At 45.3% G+C, this 16,076-nt stretch overlaps 2 long non-coding RNA genes across 3 annotated transcripts in view; both read left to right on the top strand.

Annotated features, from left to right (window-relative positions):
• The window catches only part of LOC142436129 (uncharacterized), a 135,797-nt gene that overhangs the window by 8,968 nt on the left and 110,753 nt on the right, over positions 1-16,076 (top strand). The gene's annotated exons all lie outside the window — the stretch shown is intronic.
• Positions 7,071-15,772, top strand: LOC142436130 (uncharacterized). 2 transcript variants are annotated; one of them, XR_012781795.1, is made up of 3 exons: positions 7,071-7,270; positions 8,432-14,129; positions 14,252-15,772. It is a non-coding gene; the product is annotated as an uncharacterized LOC142436130 (long non-coding RNA). The 2 variants fall into 2 exon arrangements; XR_012781794.1 differs by lacking the exon at positions 7,071-7,270 and having other exon boundaries at positions 8,132-14,129.

Genomic DNA, 16,076 nt, shown 5'->3' with positions numbered 1-16,076 from the left:
TGTTGCTTGGGTTTGCTCTGTCTCGTTTTTGTGCATGCTATGATTTCCACAGGTCTGTCTAAATGAGATAGGCTGGATGAACAATCTGGAGGAGAAAACAATGGGACTGACAGCTGGGGGAGGGAGATGGGAAAGGGGGGTGTAGGGAAAAAGGAAGTGCTGTTAACAAACCCAGGGACAAGGGAACACCAAGTGATCCAAATAGATGGTGAGGAGGGTGTAGGAGGCTTGGTAGAGTGTAACCAAGAGTAATGTAACCTAGAGGAATTACTGAAACACAAATGAAGGCTGAACATGAGAGTGGGACAATCAGAAAGTAAAAGGAAATCAAGGAAAGAGGTAGGAAGCAAAGGGCATTTATAGAGGTCTAAATAAAGGCATGTGCATATGTAAATATATTTATGTATAACGATGGGGAAATAGATCTATATGCATATATTTATAGGTTTAGTATTAAGGTAACAGATGTACATTGGGCCTCCATTCAAGTACTCCCTCAATGCAAAAATACTTTGTTGTATTAAAGTGGCATTCCGTGATGCTCACCTCCCCAACACAATTGCTGGAGGCAAATGGGTGCATAAGCAAATGTGGTGACTGAAGTTGATGGTGGTCGGCTATCAAAAGTTATACATTCTGGGGTCTTAAAAGCTTGAAGTTAAACAAGTGGTCATGTAGCTGAGAAGCAACAAAGCCCACATGAAAGAAGCACACCAGCATGTGTGATCACGAGGTGTCGGAAGAATCAGGTATCAGACATCATCGGAACAAAAAAATCATATCTTTGTGAATACGGGGGAGTGTGGAGTGAAAACCCAAAGCTCATTTGTAGATAATTGGACATCCCCTTACAGAAGGGTAGCAGGGAGGAGAGGAGCCAGTCAGGGTGCACTGTAGCAACAATGAAACATACAACTTTCCTCTAGCTCCTAAATGCTTCTTCCCCCACAACTAAAATGATCCCCATTTTACCTTACAAATCTAGCTAGACCTGAGGATGTACACTGGTACAGATAGGAACTGGAAACACAGGGAATCCAGGGCGGATGATCCCTTCAGGACCAGTGGTGAGAGTGGCGATACGAGGAGGGTAGAGGGAGGGAGGAATGGAAAGGGGAAACCGATTACAAGGATCTACATATAACCATCTCCCTGGGGGACAGACAACAGAAAAGTGGCTGAAGGGAGATATTGTATAGTGTAAGATATGACAAAATAATAATTTAGAAATTATTCAGAGTTCATGAGGGATGGGGAATAATTATCAGCTGATGCCAGCGGATTAAGTGGAGAGCAAATGTTTTCAGAATGATGAGGGCAATGAATGTACAAATATGATGTATGTATCAATTGTGATAAGAGTTGTATGAGGCCCCAAAAATTGATTATAAAAAAAGAGAAAAGAAATAACAGTATGAAAACATCCCCCAAAAAAGCATGCCTCTCTTGTCCCTCATATCCTAATCACCTGAACTCACTCCATGTGACTTCTTTCTGTTTCCATGAATGAAGGACAGTGGTTTGACAACACAGAAGAGGGGGAGAAAAAACAAGGGTGTCACCCAAACTGCTGAGTTTGAAAAATGTTTCCAAGAATGTAATCACAGATTAGACAAATGTGTGAAGTGTAATGGAGAGTACTATGAAGGGGATAAAAAATTTAAATGCATAGTTTTGAAAAAATTGTAGTTTTTGTCGGGTTCCCCCTAGTAGCTTCCAATTTCATAGCAACTCAAGCCATCACCATACATCCAACTGACAGAGAAGGGGTGGGTTTTGTATGTAGGTGGTGTTGGTTATTGCACAGGGGCAAGGGACTTCTGGTGGCATAGTACCTTATGCCTTGGGTGTCAACTGTAATGTCAGCAGTGGGGAACCACCAGTCAGTCCTCAGAAGAAAAGGATGAGGTGTTCTACTCCCATAGAGTTAGCCTTTGGGAAACCCACAGAGATAGTTCTGCTCTGATCTCATAGAGTCGCTATGGCTCAGCATCGACTCCATCGAAGTGAGCTGACAAACTAAAGGCAGGAGATCTGAAAGAGGATGCGGACACGTTGTCTCAGGTACTTTGGACATATTACTATGGTGGAACCAGTCCTGCAAGAAGGGCGTCATTTTTGGCAGAGGGTTAGCAAACAAGAGGAAGACCCTTACTTAGGTGGATTGACACCGTGGCTGCGAGAATCGGCTCAAATACAGTAACAAGTGCGAGGATGGCGCAGGACTGGGCTTTGTTTCTCTCTCTAGTGCACAGGCCCCTATGAATCCGAACTGACTCCAGGGCTCTACAACATCAACTACTACAACCCTGAAGTTCAAACCTACCCAGTGGCTTCCCAAAAGGGAGGTGTGGCCATGTGCCTCTGTAAAGATGACAGCTAGGGAGCCCCTGCGGGGCAGTTCTACTCTGTGGCACAGGGGCAGCCAGGAGTCGGAATGTGCTTCACAGCAAAGGGTGTGCTTTGTCTCAGTTTGTGCCTGCTGCTGTTTATGCTATGCACTGAGTTTAACATGTGACACTCAGGAGCGAATGAATGGAAACACACCCATGATGCTTCCATGATGCCAGATGCAAGCTGACACTGTTTCTGAGTTCTGGGCATATTATTTTTTCAGAGATAATTTCCTGTAGCGGTGACACACCGAGTCCTATTTCATGTAAAAGCATCAGCAGCAGAGGAAAGCACTGCACAGAGAGAAGACTATGACACGTAACAGGCTTTCCATAGAGGAACAAAAGGGTGGATGTCTTGGGCTGCACTCTTTTCTTGTATACAGACAGTAAACAAGCTGAACACATCTCACCTAAGCATAACATTACAACTACTTGAAGCCCAGCTCAGGCATCTGGACAAGAGGCAGCAAGGAAGGATGGGAGAGAGTTAATGGGCTGGGCGTCCCCAAAGGTGCAGAGTGGGAATCAAGGGAGGATCCAGGACGAGCCAAGGCTTCTGGCAGAAGTCTGAGAGGAGAGCAGCAGAAAGGAGCTGCTCTCTGGGTCCTCACAGATGTAGCCAGTGAGAGAGCAGCAGTGCTGCCCCCTGGCGGTGCGCCGAAGGCAGGGCCGCTTCCCCCAGGGCTGGAGAGCTCTGGGGAAAGACAAACCCTGTCACTTTGGATGCCAAGTAAGGGGGCACTGTGTGCCGGTGGTGTACCTATGTTGGCCAAAGCGCTGCCCACTGTGCATTTGCTTCCCACAAGCACAGTTATCCTTCCTCGTGCATCCAGGAAAGACAGTTCTAGAAAAACACAAGCAGTAAAATAAAACACTGCCAGGTCTCGAACCATCCTCACCATTGTTACTATGCCCACTGATGTAGCCACTGGTTCGAGCTGTTTTATTGCCCGTCCTCCACTTTTTGCCAAGCATCATGTCCTTCATGGACTTGATGTCCCTTCAGGGACTGGTCTCTCCTGACAGCACGTCCAAAGATATCAAATGAAGTCCAGCCATCCTTTGTCCCCATGTTCTCTTGGCAGTCCTTGTACTTTTATTGCTCAGTGTCTGATTATTTGGGACCAGGCCTTATTGCTGCCCCTTCCTCACCTTGGCCCCCAATCCCGACCCCAAGCCCTGCACATCCACTGTGTGAAACCTCCTGTTCCTGTAACCATCCCTGTGCTTTTGTGTGGGGGGTCTAGCTGGGTTCCCCTGGCAATTCGCCAGCTGCCCTTGGGAAAGTTCATGGAGTCGGCTAATTAGTAGAAAAGCCAAACGTCCAGCTGAGATTGGTTTACTCCCTAGCACCCTTGGGCAGGAGCACAGCCCCACTCCCGGTCCCAGGTAGCCAACGACCACACCTAGGTTCTCCGGACTTGGCAGCTGTAACATGTGGCCTGGGCTTCCCCTTCATTTCCTGCTCCTTTCTGGCTTGCTGTCTGACTTTTCTTTGCGGAATTAAAACTGCAAATTGACAGGATCCCATAAACACTCTAAAGCCACAAAAAAACACCAAATGCCCACCCAAACATGTGAAACTTCCAAAAATCATCCTTAGAAGATTCCCAAACCCTAAACATTCCTAAACCCCATATATGCCCTGAAAACACCATGAAAGCCCTAAGAAAACCTAAAATGCTGGGGGAAAAAAACACATATAATATTAAAAATACCCTAAAATCCCTAAGGAACTCTGCAACATCACTAAAAACACCCTATTGTGCTGAAAAATACCTATACACTCTAAAAAACCACCCCTAAATCCCTTAAACACTCCCTAAAATCTTATAAAACACCCTAAAAAACCCAAACCACCCGAATGCCCCAAACACACCTTGAACGTCCACAAACAACCTAAAAGCCCTAAAAAATCACATGCCACCAAAAAGCCCTAAATGACCGCAAAATTCCAACTCATAGCCACCCTATAGAGGGCTTCTGGAGCTGTCAGTCTTTTATGGGAACAGCTTTATCGTTCTCCCAAGGAGAAGTTGGTAGGTTTGAAACCCTGACCTCATATTTAGCAGTCTAATAATTGCTGGACAGTGCCACCAAGGCTCTACTGGTGTAGTGGGTTACACATTGGGCTGCTAACCTCAAGGGAAACGGTTCAAAACCACCACCCACTCCTTGGGAGAAAGAAGAAGCTTTCTTTCTATTCCTCTAGATTTCTCATTGAAGGTGTAAAGTAACCTGTTAAATGCGCGCAGTGGCAGCAGCAATGTCTCATAACCATGGGGAAATGTGGTTCAGAAACTTCAGAAGCAAGCATCCACCAGTAGGTGACTGACCAGCAGTATTGACTTGGGCAAAGAGAAGGTGACATGGAAGGGTAAGGAGAAGAATGCGTGCAGAGGGCAGGTTGGCAGCTGAGCCTAAGTCCAGTAGAAACAACAGCAGAATGGCCTGTTCCTGGAAGGGCCACAGGAGATGGTGCGACTTCATGTAGCCCCCACTTACATGTGTAACAGCAGCAATTGCCTGAACACGTGGTCTCCCCAGGGAGGAGCCTTTGTGTGGTGTTAAGATGCTGTTACTGTCTGTTGTACTGTGGTGGCCTGCATTTGGCTGTAATGGTGGAAATTTTGCAGCCAGTAGTTCAAATGCCTGCTGGGTCACTCACTGCAGGTAGACTTCAGCAGTTTCCAGACAGAGAGACGAGGGAGGAGGACCTGGTCTTCCACTTCTGAAAGAACTGGCCAGTGTGAACCTTGTGAATGGCAGAACACTATACCTGAACATGAGTACCGCAGGCTATAAGGCATGATGGATTGACACAGTGGCTGCAGCAATGTGCTCAAACATAGGATAGTGCTGGCCTGGAAAATAGTTCATCGTCCATTAAAAAAAATCATTATATAGGGGCTCATACAACTTTTGTTGTTGTTTTTCCCTAAGGGAGAGCAGTGTATTGGTACACTGAGAGGTATATAGATCAATGGATTCGAACAGAAAAGCTACACATATATTCACCAGTCAACAGGAAACTAGCCTTCGAAAAAGGACACAGAAATATCCAAAGGGACAAATTCTGCTTGCTCAACAAATGGTGTTGGACAAACTGAGATACCGTATGTAGGAAAATGAAGCAAGCCCCAAACCTTCCCCCATGCACAGAAATTAACTGAAGAGGGGTTAAAACCTGAAAGTAAACCTCCGGGCTATCATAATCAATTTTTCGATGACCTCATCGGTCAGAAATCATTGTAGGAACGCCAAAGCGTTCTTGTGTTCAACGTCTACATACATAGCAGGTGCTCCAGTAAAGGGGAATCTTGGTGGAGCTGGCTCATCCATTCCTGAAGAGAGTAGAGCACCACGTTGGCCCATCACAGAGCTCAGGTGTAGAATCTTCCTCACTGTCATCCTTTATCTCAGCAGTGTCAGTGTTGGATTATGAATTTCCCAAAGAACCAGTATCGCTCAATTCTGTGCACAATGCTGACTCACTCTCGCTGTTATTTCACTGGTCTAAAAACCCATTTAGGTTAAAATGACACTTTTTTGATGCCATGACCTAAAATTTTTAGTGAGAAAATGTTCCTAATGACATTACTTGGGTCTTCCTCTAATCCTGATGCCATGTTCTTTTTCACATAGACCAGCTTCTTGTATAAATTGCTCAGCATACAGATGGAATAAAAACAGTGAAAGGATACAACCCTGATGCACACCTTTTCTGATTTTAAACCATGCAGTATCACCTTGTCCTGTTCACAGTCTCACCTGGTTCTATCTCTTGGCCTTTGTATAAGCTCCATATGAGTACAATGAAGTGTTGTGCAATGCCCATTCTTTTCCATGGTATCCCCAAGATCCACCTCCTTCCACTCGTGGTTTCCAGAACGTGGGGTTGGGACAAAGCCTGGATAGTCTCATGGCAAGACCAGATCAGGAATGGAGCTGAGCCGGGAGCAGCTTTATTTGCTTGCTCCAGGGAAAGTCTGCCAGGGGCTTTCTACAAATGATAAAGGTGAATCCCTCTCTCGTTACCCACTGATCATCTCTGAGCCTCTTGCTCTCATATCCCTTGCACAGACCTCTACCATTAGATGGACAATTAGGTAACGTTTGAACACTTTTCTGATGCTGAGCCTGGGGAGCAACTAATAGCTGAGTAAATATTGATTGAAAGATGGTGAGTGGAAGAAAATAGCTTTGCCAGGTCCAGGTTGTGATGGAGATGAGAGTGTTACCAAATCCTGCTGTCCCCATGGTGGGTTTGCTGTATTGTGCCCAGTTCTGAAAGTCTGAGCCAGGGGTTTTAACATGGCCCCTTTCAAAACATATAGGTGGAATTCTTGGACCATGAGCTGTCCTTAGAGTGTGGCTTTACCAAGGTGATGTCCGCCCTGGAACGAAACAACCCAAGAACCTAGATCTTTGTGAAGGTGTTGGTAAGGGATGCCGCGGAAATCATAAACTTGACTGAAAGCAAAGGAAACTTTGCCTTCATGTGTCTGCAGCTGGACGAAGTGGTGCTGGAGCACACCCTCCTTTGCGATTCTTCTTGTTCTTTTTATGAGCTGCTCCCTGGCCTGTGCAGTCCCGTAAATCTGGAAACTCTTTGCTGGTGGGGGCAATTGTTATATCCTCCCCCCAGATCCAGATGTCTTGTCCATGGTCAGTGCGCAATCCTTGTTAGCCAGAGGAGTGGGGCATCTAAAGGCAGGCAGGGGTCACATACTTTTTTTCTACACTTTCTAGAAAGACCAGAGCTAAACATCTTGCAGCCCTTTTCATGTCCTCTTTCTTTTCTGTATTTATTTTCCAGGAAAGAGGAGAAGAAACGCGACAGCATCTACTGACAGCAAGTCAAATGCCATCGTGTGTGTTCAGAGGGCAGGCTGGTTCTCATTTGCCTAACTCATCAGTCCCATCGTGCCATGTCCATGTTAGATTGTTTAGGGAAACAGATGACATATGTTATGATGCTAAATAAGCTGAAACAGTGCCAGGATGGAGGCAGAAGGGGTTTATTTGTTTGTTTTTAAATGAAGCATGGCTTTCTAGTGACTTATTGTGGTGGGGAAGGGGGGCACCGAGGGCAACAAGACATGGTTGTGACAGTGGTCTGGGAATTGAGACAAATCATTGCTTCTGCAGCAGAGATGAGCTGCCTCTGACCTGTCAGTTACTTGAAGGGAGACTCTGCATTTTGGTCAGACAAGTCTTAGTTGGAGATGGTACCAGCTTTCCTCCTGAGCCTCTGTGGTTCCCTTTGGACTACACAGGCCCGAATCGCTTTTAGCTGAGCAACAGCAAATGGCAACACAGACTTGCCATATTGCTCTTTTGCGTACACTCTTTAAAAATCGTACTAAATATACATGCATCAAAACATTCGTCACTTCCACGCTCTACAAGATTATAACTAAGTGGCATTCTGCATGTTGTTCATATTATCATCCTTACCCATTCCAAAATTATGTCATCACCCTTATGGAAGCTCAGTATCGTCTCAGGGATGGCACTTCCCCTCCAGGCCCTACTGGGTTAGGCTGGGTTGACTAGAGAAATAAATCCAAGGACACTCATATAGGTATAAGAAAGACTCCACCTCACTTATTTGTCCAATTGACATGGCATTATGTAACAACCATACTTACCTTCCTACCTATCCCTGGAAACAATTGGGATATGTTTGTCTCTATTCATTTTCCTAGCCTAGATATTTCTTGTAAGTGGAATTAAGCAAAATGTGTCCTTTTTGAAGCTGATTTATTTCACTCAGCATAATGCTTATGAGGTTCATTCCTCTTGTAGCCTGTGTCAAGAGTTCATTTCTCTTTATGGCTGAGTAGTAGTCCATTGTATATACCATAGGCAACATGTTTGACTTATCCATTCACCTATTGATGGGTATTTAGACCGTTGACACGTTTGCGAGATTGGGAATAATGTTGCAAGGGCCATCTGTGTATTTGTATCTATTTATGCGCTTGCTTTTAATTGCTTATATCCTTCATTTCCTTTTCTTTCCTTGTTAGACTCAGTATGATCCCCTTCTGCCCATCCTCTAGCCTCACAACCTCTGTGTCTGATGTGCCAGGATCTTACCAGGAGCCTTAACACCAAGATTCTGAGCCCTGACTGACCATTCTGATCATCCAGGGAATTGAATATTCCGGAGCACACAGAAGATGAAGTTATCAAAACTCCTTAGGCATAACCGAACAACTGGAGGGAGTGCTTTATTGGGCTTGGGGGCTGGGGATTATAGTTGTGAAGGACACCAAGGACAATTGTCATTACCTAGACTGTAAAGACTATGGTCGACATCCACGCTGGTGAGTAGCAGCTGGATCTCAGAAGCTCACAAGTGGCCATCTAGGTGGCAAGTATTGTCACCCTCACTCTGGAGGAAAGAGTGGTGAGTGGACCACATGAACATTAGACTTCATGACTCTGAGCACAGAATAACTAGATGATCTCCAACTATCAATTCCAACTTCTTTGAAAGGGATCACATCAAAAGGTCCTAGATAGTGAAGCAAAATTCACAGTCATAAAAGAGACCAGGCTTATTGGCTAGATAGGGACTAACAGAACCTCTGAAATGATGGTCCTTATTCACTAAGTTTGAAAATGAACTCCTACCTGTGGTTCAATATTCAGCCAAATAATAGATTGGTCTATAATGGGAGCAATTACACAAGTGAGGCACACAAACCTGAAAACAGCAAACCATTTGATCTCAAAAGGGCAGTATTAATCCAAGGCCCAAGTTCAGAAGGGTAGGAAGAGAGGAGGAAGGGAAACAGAAGACATAAGTAGGGAGTGGAATAAGTCATATTATATTGTGGAGATTGCAATAAGTGGCATAAAACACAATGTGTATGAATTGTTGAATAAAAAACTGATGATCTTGGTAAACCTTCACCCAATTCACAATAAAAACTTATGAGAGAGAAAAAAATCCAAGCACCTAGGCTGCATTCCAGACCAATAAAATCGGACTCAGTGGAGATGGGACAAAGATGTCTTTTGGACAGCTCTCTGGCAATCCCAATGAGCACACAGGCTGATACCCACCATCTGGAAACTATGGGGTAGCTGCTTCTCCGGTAATGCCTCGGGGGAGCGCTTGGGTCCGTCAAAGAATGCGGGATGATGAAGGGGCAAAGGTCATCAAACCTCACCCACAGCTTTACACTGGGGGGCTGCTCTGAGGAATGTGGGAAGGGTCCACTTGCATGCTGTCTCTGTGCAGCAGATCCAACAGACTCAACACCTTTCCAAAGCTGGCAAGAAAGTCCGAGAGACTAGATGTGGGCACCACGCTGTGAGTTTCCCAGAAGGCACGAGACAGATTGAGAGCAGTCACGGGAACACAGACTCCTCCGGAAATGCTGCCATGCGCAGAACATGCATCTCTAATTTCATTTCACACTGACTCAAGCATTCAGTCCTTTTTACGAAAACCCAGCTTCTCATTACAGTAACCGGTTTAAAATGACAATCTTCTGTTGAGCAAGTCTAAGAAATGACCTTCCTTTATTTTACATGGTATAAAAATTCAGTTTCCTAGGCCAATGGGCTCTAGGGACAGGTGTTTTTATGTACTAGACATGGCTTTCAAAGTTCTTCAATTGCCTAAATTAATAACGACTTTTTTCCTTTGGCTTTTCTAAGGGACACATTAATTTCAATCTTTTTCTAAGGAAGTGAATCTCTAGCTATCTCATTGGGATAAGTTTCTGCCTTCAGAGTAGAATTTGAAATAATCTGCAAGGTTACCCCTTCCCCACCCTGCCCCAGCAGCCCAGCCTCTTTCTTCCTTCCGGCCTCCAGCCACCGGGGTTTGGTTGGGAAAGGAGATGCAGAAGGGAGTCTCTGGATTTTTCTATCTAAAGGTTGGCCACAACCCCCAGTAGACCAAATGTAATTCATTATGGGGGGTTTTGGTTTTACTACTTTAAGAGTTATCCTTAGGGAAATTACAAACAAACAGAAATAGGAAGACTTTATATTTTATTAAGGGATGTACTGCTCAGTCTCATTATATTTTAAAAGACAAAGTATAAAAAAAAAAATCTGGCTCCGTTTAAAATGTCCTGACTAGCAGAACTTAAAATACACAAATCTTAACATGAAAGTCTAGATGAATAAATAAAATAAACAACGAAACAGCTTTCTCAGGAAAAGCCATAATAAAGAGCTCGACTACTTTTTGAGCTGTTTAAGATGCTCGTGTTAAAGGGAAAAGAGTATCATTGTTGACTTTGAAATGTAGAACCATTTGCTTAATTCAGTGATGCTAAAATGGGCAGTTTGGCTGAAGAAAGAAATTGGCTTGTAGCATTTGATGAGCAATTTCTTCTTTTGAATATAGAAATGACCAGGGATGCGGACACGCTTTTTATTCTTTTGAGGACCCTCTAACCAAGAAATCTTTTAAATGATCATTACACAGTGAATGCCTGGAGGCTCTGGAAACTATTATTTTGACATTATTATAAGCTCAAAATGATTCACCAATGCAAAAGAAGAAGAGAAAAAGCAATTAAATACTAAGCTGTAAACGCTGGAAGCTTTTCTGTGCTGAAAATAATTGAACAGAGTTTTTTCTTTTTTTAAGTAATAGTGTCCAAAGAGATTCAATGATCTTATTGCTTATGGATTTGGAGCTTAACTATATTCCTTATTTTAAATTTGATATTAGAATAGCAAGATTATAGACCATGATACAGTGTGACTTGGAGAAGTATCATTTCATTAAATTATCAAGTTAAGGCTCAAGGAGCCTGGTGGAATGTGTGTGACCATGAGGCCGGCCAGTTGGAATCCGCTAGTGGCTCACAGAGAAAGATGCGGTTCTCAGCTCCTGTAAAGATTTAGAACTTCGGGAACCCACAGGCATAGTTCTACGTTGTCCTTTCAGGGGTCCTCAAACTTTTTAAACAGCAGGCCAGTTCATTGTCCCTCAAACCCGCTGGAGGGCCGGATGATAGTTTAAAAATAAAACTATGCACAAATGCCTATGCGCACTGCACATACCTAATTTGAAGTTAAAAAAAAACGGGGCAAAAACACCCGGCGTGCTGAATAAATGTCCTCTGAGGGCCATGCGGCCCGCAGGCCATAGTTTGAGGACCCCCTAGATTGATATAAGTCAGAATTGACTTGATAGTGTTAGGTTTCTGGGGTGGTTGACCTCAGTTCTTGCTTAGCAACGCTGAAAGAATTCATATGGCAGAAGCAGTTTTGTAAATCCAAGTGAATGTTATGGAAGAAAGTTTCAGGTATCGCAGTCCCCAAAAGTCCCCAGTATCTCCGGAAAGCACGCTGGGCTGCATGGCAGGGGTGGGGAAAGTTTGCAGCTGAATATGGCGGTTTCATGGGAGGAATACCTGAGCAGGAGTGCAGAACCAGCTGAGGAGCCACGGCAGGAACCCCCAAGGGCCTCACCCTCCACTTGCAGAGCACGTGAACAAGGGAGGGTGACAAGGAGCCCAGGCCTACTTCTATCACCTCCCAACACCACTGGAGGACATTGGTCGATCGTATTGGTTGATTTCGGTGCACTTTTGTGAAGTCCTATTCTGTATGACCAGGTGGACCTTCCACCTGGGTCTACATGACTTGGGTCAGAGCATGCTCAGTTCTGAATTTTGCCATAGGTGTCTAATGAGTGTGCCTGATGTATTTCCAACCCCTTTGTTGTGGCCTGGACAGCTCAATTTCGTTTAGTGCTGGCATTTGGGAAGACAAGCCCTAATCTAGCAACCTGTCAATAGCAGTAAGTGAATGGAATTACAACTCAACTCATAGCCATAAATTCAATTCGGACTCATAGTGACCCGAGAGGACAGGGCAGAATTTCCCCCTCAGGATTTCTGGGGCTGGAATTCTTTACAGGAATAAAAGTCTCTTTTTTCTCCCTCCCAATGGCTCCAAAGGACTGACCTTGCAAGGAGATGTCCAGCGGGTGCCAGCAGGCTCCTTCATTGAAAATCTCTGCTAGTTTCTGAAGCGGGAGGGAAATTTTGAGGAGGCCGTCTGCGGCAGAGTTAACTCCCCATTAAAGCCAATGAGCTTTTCCACATCTCTCAAAAAACAAACAAAAAAACCTAAAGTGACTACTTCAGATTAATATGCTGTAGGTAGAACCACCTCCCACTCACCAAACCAAACCAATCAACCAACCAAACAAACAAACAAAAAAACCCAAATCCTGTTGCCTTCAAGTCAGTTCTGACTCATGCTCACCCCTTGTGGTACAGAGTACAATTGTTGCATGAGGTTGGCTAGGCTGTACCCTTTATGAAAACAGATGACTCCTTCCTTTTGTGGTACAGCTAGGTGGTTTGAACTGATAACCTTTATATAAGCAGCCCTATCCAGCGATCTATGTCAACTAAAGTGTCAAAGCATGTAAAGACTGATCCACAACCCCCACTTCTCTCTTCCTCTTCTGTGATGACCTGGAATCCACCTTTTGATCTGGTGGCACCATATTTGTGAAGCAGCCCGAATCACTGACGGACGGTGTGCAGGACAAACACCCTGTAGAATTGCCCTTCCAGTGTCAGAATTTGCATGAACAAGAATAAACTTCTAGATTTTAAGCCACTGAGGTTCCAGGGGTAGCTTCTTTCTGCAGAACAGACTAGGCTATCCTGCCTGATCATCTCTTCACAGGGTTTTTGTGGAGAGCTACTGGAGCAGCTCGATCCAGGGGAGCTGCCAAAGCAGATACCTACACTTTATCTGGGATTGTAGGTTGTAGTACCAAAGTTTTTATTTGCCCGGGAGGCACTGAGTAAATTTTTTTTCTTCTGAAAACAGGACAATATGTAAGTAAGTTTGGAGACATATGTAGCTGGAGCTGAAAGTCCTCTTACCTTGCAGTTTTCTTTGGTAGAGATAGACTTGTTCTTAATGAAACCCATGACAGTCAGTGTCACAAATGACTTCTGAGGAGAGGCCAAACAGCTAAGTCAAGGCCAGCCTACCATTCTCTTAAATGCTGTCTCATGCTCTCATCTGCTCTGACGTGTCTGCTCAGGGGCATGTGGCAGCCACTAGGCGGGCCTTACCATTGGCACTGAAAATCATTGTAGGGGATATTAGAGGATTTACATCAAGAAGACCTGACTTCCTGGCCATTGCTCGGGGGCCACAGTTCCCAAGACAATCAGTGTCAAGGGCAAAACAAAATAAAACATGACGAGGGCTCTGGGGCTGGGTTGAGCTGGATATGTAACCAAAGCCCCTTTCTACCAGAATCTTCCCAAGAGGAGATTGCTCTTTTCCATAGCTAAACAATTTCCATAGCTAAACGTTCTGCTGAGGAACCTTCTGGGAAGCAGAAGAAAATAAATCTGCCTTCCTTTGAATTAAGCTGGGTTGGGTCCAAGCCCTGTGTAGTGTCTATTCTTCTCATAACATCTAAAGGAGTCTGATTTCACCATTCTTAGCTATTAAAAAAAAAGTTCCAGGCACAATAATTCAATTTAAAATTACACACCAGGAGTAGTTCATATTTAATACACTTTATACAGGTATTACAGGTACAAGGGACATACTTGTTAACTGCCAGGTTGCTGGCTTGAACCAACCAGCTACTCCACAGGAGGTACTGTGTTTCTGTGAAGATTTACAGCTTGGAAGCCCACTGGGAGAGCTCTCCTCTGGCTTGAGTCTGAAGGTGCTTGACAGCAGTAGCCTTTTGTTTTTATAGAGGTAAAAAGCTTTCTTTTTTTTTTTGGTATAAAGCTTTTTAGAACAACAAAAACAATTCCTTTTGGAAGTAAGCCAGAGCTAAAACCACAAGTTACATGCTTTACTTTTTTTCTGTCCTGCAGCTGGCAGCCACCCTTTCATCGATTGTGCACACCAGCATGGTGGTGAAGTGGTGAACTCTGCGCTCTCATTCCCCTGGCTTCACACTCGGTCTCCTCACTCATCGTGTGGCTTCACCCAACGCACGGAGCCTCCTGCAGGCTCCTCTCCCAGCGTGTGTAAAAGTGCGAAGGAGACAGACTTCCTCAGAGCTGTGCTTTAGAGAGAATCCTCCTCACATACTCAGCACCGCCTTGAATAGGGCAGCACTGCATACATGACAGCTACTTGATGATTGTTGATGGTGGTGGTGGTGTGTTTGTATGGATAAAAAAAGAGCCCTGAATGGTTATGTAACAAGTAAGGGAATAAATAGATCTTCCTTCATCCACCTTCATCTTTCATTGTTCTATCACTCTCTGATTGCAATATTAGAGGCTAAAATGGGCAGAATTCCCACCTCTGAACAAAGTTTGTGCACATGGGTGTGCATGCTTGTGTGTCCATGTGAGTGGGCCTGTACAATGTGTGTGCACGTGTGTGTGCACATGTGCACTGGAGCCTGGCAGCAGCAGGGGAGGCGCCTGTCTCTGTTCAGCAGTATCTGACGGCTGCTGCAGGTGTAATGAGAAGTGATTGATGATCTGTTCAGGGAGCTCCTGGGGTGGACTCAGGGAAGGAGCAGCAAAGAAGACATACTCATCTCCCCTGTATTTAGATGAGGTGACGGAGGTGGGTGGTAGAGGAGCAGCTACTCAGTAATGAGATCACAGGGGAAAGGCCTTGGATGAGGTGCCAGACAGCCCTGCTTTCCCAGAGAGGGTGGGGACTGGGAATGAGGCTGCATCCTGCCTAATCAGTTACAGTTGCTCTGTCACTCTGGGGAGGGAGGCAGATGAGGCAGGGAGCTTCCGGAATCTCTCATCTCCAGTCCTTCTAGGTGGATGTGGGAGCGTGTGAGGACGGCCACACTGGAGGGTCAGGGTTGATCGCCTTGCAGTGTGGAGCCCGGCCTGGACCTGCGTTGTGAAGGGTGACTAAGGAGCTCTGGGGGCAGGGTTCTGGGTGGGGGCTTTGTCTACTAAGACCCACAGCCGCGCCCTGTGTCGCAATGTTGGCATGCAATGTGCAAAGACTTGAGACAACGTGAAATGGACCATCCACTTCACTTGGAAAGACAGGAGGGCTGAAAATCAGATTGGGAGATCTGATCTCGTTTGCTGCACAGTTGTGAGAGGAGATATTCCTGGCTTCTCTCATGTTGGGAACCGGACATAATCAGCCTGACAAAACCAAGGCCATATTGCCTGCCCAGCAGGGCTAAAGCCACGTCACCTCAACCTTATCTCTACCCTGACACACACCAGATGGCCCACCCTTGTCTGCTCCAGCACCGGACATTCCAACTGCAGACTTGCGGCCGCCTGCCCTGTGTGCTCTACACCCCCGCCCTTCCTTTTTTTTATCTCCCCTTTGAACTCCCTTGTTTGCCTCACCCTTTATAGAGAGGCTTGTGTAGCAATAAACTCAGACCTTGACAAGAATCTGCTTGGTCTCGCTCCTCTCTCTCGCCCGTTTCTCTTTCAGGCTGGGTCCTCCTTGGAACCCCTCGAATAACTGAGTCCCTCTGGCATGAAGGAGGTGATACGAATGCATTGATAGCCTAGTATCTGTCAGCTGGGAGCCACAACATAGTGAGAGCCCTTATTAATCATTTGGAGATTAGCTGAGGGGTGGGAGAAGCCAGGCATGAGGCTTTCCAGGGCTGCTCAGCATGCACAGGAGTCCTTTCCTGGGTTGGACAGAGGTGCTGCCATCTGAAAGCTCAGATAGAGCAGTTGGAAAATT

This window comes from Tenrec ecaudatus, unplaced genomic scaffold (assembly GCF_050624435.1).
Source record: "Tenrec ecaudatus isolate mTenEca1 unplaced genomic scaffold, mTenEca1.hap1 Scaffold_159, whole genome shotgun sequence".
NCBI classification, from domain to species: domain Eukaryota; kingdom Metazoa; phylum Chordata; class Mammalia; order Afrosoricida; family Tenrecidae; genus Tenrec; species Tenrec ecaudatus.
The sequence above is the reverse complement of the archived record's forward strand: the minus strand, read 5'-3'. Positions and strand labels throughout refer to the sequence as shown.